The 6549-nt window shown below is 44.1% G+C and overlaps 1 protein-coding gene and 1 long non-coding RNA gene across 4 annotated transcripts in view; one reads left to right on the forward strand and one right to left on the reverse strand.

Moving 5' to 3' along the window:
• The window catches only part of NEDD9 (neural precursor cell expressed, developmentally down-regulated 9), a 209091-nt gene that overhangs the window by 134740 nt on the left and 67802 nt on the right, over positions 1 to 6549 (reverse strand). The window lies entirely within an intron of this gene.
• Positions 2185 to 6549, forward strand: part of LOC117997411 — an 18077-nt gene continuing 13712 nt past the window's right edge. The window contains exon 1 of the long non-coding RNA XR_004675809.1: positions 2185 to 2205. This is a non-coding gene — a long non-coding RNA (uncharacterized LOC117997411). The remainder of the gene's footprint in view (positions 2206 to 6549) is intronic.

The raw sequence follows: 6549 nt of genomic DNA on the forward strand, positions 1-6549 counted from the left end.
TGTTTAAGACCTTTAATTCCACTAATCTTTGGATTCCACCTCTAGAGTCTTGCTTCAGAATTCCATGATGAGGTACAAGCATGATGTCATGGTCAGGAGCTATGCACACCATGGACAGCCTTGCCTGGGTCAGAGAGAAGTGCTATGGTCTCAAGAGGCCCTAAGACAAATACGTACATGTGGTCTCACGCATGTCAGAGACCTGTGTGAGGGCAAACATCTTTATGATTTTGGTCCTGGGAAGAGAGACCCAGCCTGGGATTAGAATTTACAGCTGTCAAGCTGCTGATGAGGCAGTAATGGCCATTTAGTGCATGAATGGCCACTATGGGAACAGGGGGCTTAGCACACCAGGCTGAAAATCTCAGAGTGAAGCCGGGGAGCAACCCCATTCACCTTTGCTGGAATAAGTTAACTCACCCATAATCTGTCCCTTGGGCCTTTTCTCTGCCTTCCTTTGGATTTATAGCCCTCCCTGCAGTTCTTTAGGGCTTTGACACACATGACAATTTAGCATTAAGGGAATTCTCAAGACCAGGGGAAGAATATCTTTCTTGGCTATAAACGTCACTCTGACATTCTTCTCATCTATAATATTTCAAGAGCACTTGAAATGTGCATGGCCTGCCCCCTGCAGAGTCCCCACCCTCTAAGAACTCACAACTTCCTGAACCTATCTTGCTCACAAGAGTGCTTACAGATGTCTCCCCCACCCCAAAGCATCAGCCAACTTTAATGCAGTAATTCTCAACTGGGAGCAGTTCTGTCCTTTAGGGGACATTTGTCAATGTCTTGAGACATTTTTGATGGCAACAAGTGGGAGAGAGGTTTTATTAGCATGTAGGGGATAGAGGCCATCTAAATACCCTACAATGCCAGGGATGGCCCCCCATAATAAACAAGGATCCAGTCTACAATGTCAGTAGTGTCAAAGTTGAGAAATCCTGCATTAGGGCAGGAGTAGACCACCTCTGCATAGGCCAAGAGAGTAATTGTCTACACTTGCGCTATCCAGTGGAACTTTTGGGATAACAGGAATGTTTAATATCTTCACTGTCCAGTATGGTAGCCACGAGACACATGTGGTTATTTAGCACTTGAAATGTGGCCAGTGGAACTAAGGAATTGAATTTTAAATTTTATTTAATTTTAATTAATTAAATTGTAATCATCCCATAGAGTTAATGACTACTATCCTAGACAGTGCAAGTCCATAAATGGAAGCTTAGAAGCACTGAGATAGCCTGCCCTAGCCAGTTATCTACTCTGCTCATTTATAATTAAAATTCCACAGTTGGGCACTCCTTCTTTAGCTAAGACTTTGACCCATATTGATATGACATTACCCTGAAAGGAAATGACCTTTCACTTATGAAAAGACCTGATGCTGATTTAATATGACTAATGCATTTGGAAGAAGTTCTGACAGGAACCCAGAGTGCCGAGCACTCTGACCTGAAGGAAGGACACCATGAGACTGGGCAGCAGGCTTGGGGGGGATATCTAGAGTAACCTGGAGGATGTAACGTCATGGGCTAGAGGTAGCAACAGCAACCTTTGCTTACTTTAATCATCTAAATTCTGTTGTCAACAGAAGATAAATACTCACAGTTCCCATTCAGACACATGTGTGGAAACCAGAGCCACAGGGCAGCAGACAAGACAAAGTATATGACAAAGACAAGCCTGTTTCTTTCTCCTCCATGTGCCTTTAGTGCTTTGGCCAAGTCTCCAAGCACTGAAATATTATGGTGCCCCCTCCCATATGGAAGCCCAAATAAAAGCAATGAACACAAAATCGTTTTTTTCCCCTTTGATCTGATTATAAAATTCTGGATAAATCCATCAAAGCCACTTGTTCTGATTTATGCTGCTGCCCCAAGCAAGTAAGTGCCTCCTTGTTAATCTGGCAGTTTTGGGGGATGAGTTTGAAGGCCTATTTTTATATAACCCATTGAATAGCTAGCTTTTTATACAGATTTGCAAAGATAGGATATTATATACTCACTGTAAATATTTCTAGAGAAGTCACCAACCTCACTTGGTAAGTTACATCTATCCATATTTCTAGAGATCGGAGAAAAATAATAACTGGACTAAACCAAACCTTCTCTTCCTAAAGGTTCAATAGGGCTCAAACTGGAGTTCCTGGTGGCATCAACTTTGGTGATTCCCATGGCGAACAATGGTGATCGAATTGAAAGAGTAAGTCCTCCAAAATTATATCAGAGATGTGGGAATTTTGGTATAAGAAGAGCTAAAAAGCCCCTAGAATTCTTCTGTTCAGAAAGACAGAAGTTGAGAGAGATGCATGACCCAGAGAATAGATAGCTGTGAGCATTGACTTGTTCTCAGATCTCTAGTTGGTCTGAACCTAGCAGAGGTGAGAAGGGTATGGAGGGGAAAGGTAGGTAAATTTAGGACAGTGAATGGAAGTTTTTTTTATCTTAGTTCATTCAGGTTAGTATAACAAAAATACCTGGGATGCCTGGGTGGTTCAGTCGATTAGCGTCTGCCTTCAGCTCAGGTCATGATCCCAGGATGGAGATCATGGGATGGAGCCCCCTGTCGAGCTCCCTGCTCAGTGGGGAGTCTGCTTCTCCCTTTCCCCCTCCCCCTGTTCGTGTTCTCTCTCTCTCTCTCAAATATATAAATAAAATATTTTTAAAAAACAACAAAAATACCATAGACTGGGTGTTTGCAAACAATTGAAAAATTATTTCTCATACTTCTGGGAGTATGAGGTTGGGAAGTCCAAGATCAAGGTACTGACTGGCATGCAGATTTGGTGTTTGACAAGAACCTCCTTTTGATTCATAGACGTCTTCTTGCTATGTCCTCACATGAAGGAAGGGCTCTCCTTTATAAGGGCACTAATCTCATTCGTGAGGGCTTCATCCCATGACTTAACACCATTCAAAGGCTCCATCTCCAAATACCATCATACTGGGGATTAGGTTTCAATATACGAATTGGGGCAGGGTTGGGGAAGAGAGGATGCAAACATTCAGTCTTCAGCATTCTGTCCCGTCCCCCTGAAATTCATATCCTCTTGCATACAAAATGCCTTCATTTTGTGACAATAGCCCCAAAGTCTTGACTTATTCCAGCAGCAATTCAGAAGTCTAAAGTCCAAAGTATTACCTAACAATCATCTAAATCAGATATAGGTGAGACTCAAAGTATAAGTCATCGTGAGCCAGATTCCTCTCCAGCTGTGAATCTGTGAAATCAGACAAGTCATGTGCCTACAAAATACAGTGGTAGGGCAGGCATAGGACAGACTTTGCCTTTCCTAAGGAGAAAGAGCAAAGAAGAAAGTAGTGCCAGGTACTGGGCAAGCCCAAAATCTAATAGGGCAAACTACATTGAACCTTAAGCCTCAAAGATAATACTCTTTGGGTCAGTGCTCTGATTTTCAGCCCACTGGGGTGGCAACATCACCCCATGGCTCAGTGGGACAGCAGCCCCTTAGTGGCTCTTGGCTAGGGCTCCATGTCTGCCCCTTCCATAGTTCTCGGCCAAGCCCTGCTCCATCACAGTTCCCTTCCAAGTGACCCTGTCCATGCCACATTCGACTGGATGCAGCCCAAGCAGGGGACTCTCTGTGGGGACCCCCGTCACTGAAGTACTGGGTGGGGGCTTCCTGCCTCACCTGGACCAGAGAGGTGGTCTCCTCTCTGAAATCCCTCTGCCCCCCAGGCCTGTGGTAGGAGTGGGATCCCTGATGACCTCTGACTTGCCTTCAGGGTCATCCTTTCATTGTCTTAGAGAACAGACGTGGCTTCTGTTGAGATGGCTGATCTATACTAACTTCCTCAAATCGTCGCTCGGCCACTCTTCCAGTGTTCTTGTTTTTTGCAATAGAAATAGACTGAGAGTTTCCTAAATCTCTAAGTCCTATTTCCTTTTTGCTTAACAATCTCATCTTTACTTTTTTTTTTTTCTCTTCTTGAATTTTACTATAAGCAGTTGGGAGGAGCCAAGCTGCGCCTTCCACACTTTGCTTAGAAATAGCTTCTGCTGGGACACCTGGGTGGCTCAGTCAGTTAAGCGTCTGCCTTCAGCTCAGGTCATGATCCTGGGGTCCTGGGACAGAGCCCCACATCGGGGTCCCTGCTCAGCAGGAGGTCTGCTTCTCCCTCTCCCACTGCCCCTGCTTGTGTTCCCTCTCTCGCTGTCTCGCTCTTTTTCAAATAAATAAATAAAACCTTAAAAAAAAAAAAAAGAAATAGCTTTCACTAATGTTGAATTTCATCACTCCCTCATACGACCTTCCATTACACTAGAACCTGAACACAATTCAGCCAAGTCCTTCGCCAGTTTGTAACAAGGACGGCCTTTCTTCCAGTTTCCAATAACATATTCCTCATTTCCATCTGAGACCTCATCAGAATGGCCTTTACTGACCACGTTTCTGCTGACATTCTGCCCAGGGTTACTGATGTATCCTCTAAGAAGATGGAGGCCTTCTCTGCAATTCTCTTTTCTTTCTGAGCCCTGGCCAGAATCACCCTTAACGGCCCATTCATGGCAATGTTTGCTTTTTCTAGCATGCACCCCAAAACTCTTCTCCCATCTGCCCATCACCTGCTTCCAGTGCTTCCACATGTTTGGGTATTTGTTCTAGCAGCACCCCACTTCTCAGTATTAATTTCTTAGTCCATTGGGGGTAGCTATAACAAAAATGCTGTATTTCTCAGTCCTGGAGGCTGGGAAGTCCAAGATCAAGGCAGATTTGGTGTCTGGTGAGAGCCCTCTTCCTGGTTCATGGACATATTCCCACTGTGTCCTTACATGCTGTAAAGGACAGGGGAGTGCTCTGGAATCTTTTATAGGAGCACTACTTCCACTCATGAGGGCTCCACTGACATGACCCAATCACCTTCTAATGGTCCACCTCCTAATACCGCCGCATTGGGGGTTAGCCTTCATCATATGAATGGAGGGGGCACACAGACATTCATTATATGGCAATTACTTAAAATAGTATAGTAGTGGCAGTATTGGGGGGGGTGGTGATTTAAGAGTTATTCATCCCAATGCCAAATGCGGCAGAGATAAAGAGCTCAAAAGATGTTTAAATATAAAATGGCAGTTCCATAATGAATCCTTGATTAAAGAAGACTAGGATGTGTAAAGCTAATTTCTTGAGATAAGCGGACAGAGGGGCTCATCTCTTTCCCATCATGACGCCTGCGCCATTCTCCAAAATGGAACACTGGACCGATCCTGCCACAAGTCTTTGGGTTTATCTCCCATGGCCATGCTTGCTAAACCTCATGACTGAGTTTGCAATTAAACCATAGTTGACACAAGCAGGTTTTATGCATTAATGCTGGAACAGCCTGAGAAACACAACACCTCCCTGGGTAGAAGTGGGAGCTTCCCTGTGGCAGCAGCAAGCCCAGACATATGGGGCGGGGGACTGCCGTCCAAATGCACTAATAGCTGTTTTTAAACTGATCCCCTCTAAGTCTTTAGAGTGTAATGGCTGATTATTGGGTCAACAAACATGAAAAGCTTTGTCACTGGCCCACGTTTGGACCAGAAGCAACATGTCTTTCATGAGCATTTAGGATGAAAGATAGAAGATGAATACAGAAAATGTTGGTAATAGTGAGCAGCACTGAGGGTCTTTTTAATGTGTGTTTGCCCTAAGAGAAAAAGCAGAGCAACAAGATCTATGAAATGTCCTTGATCTTTGTTCATCCCAGGCTTGTAAGCCCTGAGTTACCTTTGTGTTTCTATCACCAGACCTGTGGGGTGGTATTTCTAATTAGACTTCCAGGTTTTAGCTAAGTGAGATGATGACACTTACATGGAGTGGTTCAGTGGACACTGGTTCAAGGAATACTTCACTGAGTAGGAATTTGACCATATCATCCCCCTTCTTAAAATCCTTACAGTTCATCAGTGTTCTCTATAACCTCCAGGATGGGGAGAAGGTCTCTCTGTCCACGTGTACACTCTCACCTTTGCTCCCGTCACACTTTCCCGTTCTCCAAATACTCCATGTTCTCTTATAACTTCGTGCCCTCACACATGCTGTTCCCTCAGAAATGTATGCATCTTCTCTGTGAAACCAACCTTGACAATCTTGAATTAGATTATCTTGTGCAGTCTGTGTTTAACTTCATTGTAGCACACACCATGTCTTATTGAAATTACCCCCCCAAACTTAACTGTGAGATCCTGAAGGCCAGGGGGTGGTGCTACAGTGCAATCATCCTTGCTTTCCCAATGCCTAGCCCAGTGTCAGGCACAAAGGTAGCAGGTCAATAGACGGAATGGGTGAGTTTCAGTAAATTGGAAATGATAGAGACTTTTCCAACATAAGTGCATCCCATTCCGCATTTTCTCTTCGGCAGAATAGATACTATTAAAGCAGTTAATAGGTCCCTATATTAGCCCCACATAGTTAAGGATATAGTGTAAACCCCATTGCTTCCCTTAAGACAAATGAAAAGAGAAAGTAAGAACAGAAACAATTTATACACTTGAAGGAAGGAAGGAAGGAAGGAAGGAAGGAAGGAAGGAAGGAAGGAA

This window comes from Mirounga leonina, unplaced genomic scaffold (genome assembly GCF_011800145.1).
Source record: "Mirounga leonina isolate KUSES-001 unplaced genomic scaffold, KU_Mleo_1.0 Mir_366, whole genome shotgun sequence".
In the NCBI taxonomy this organism is placed as follows: Eukaryota; Metazoa; Chordata; class Mammalia; order Carnivora; family Phocidae; genus Mirounga; species Mirounga leonina.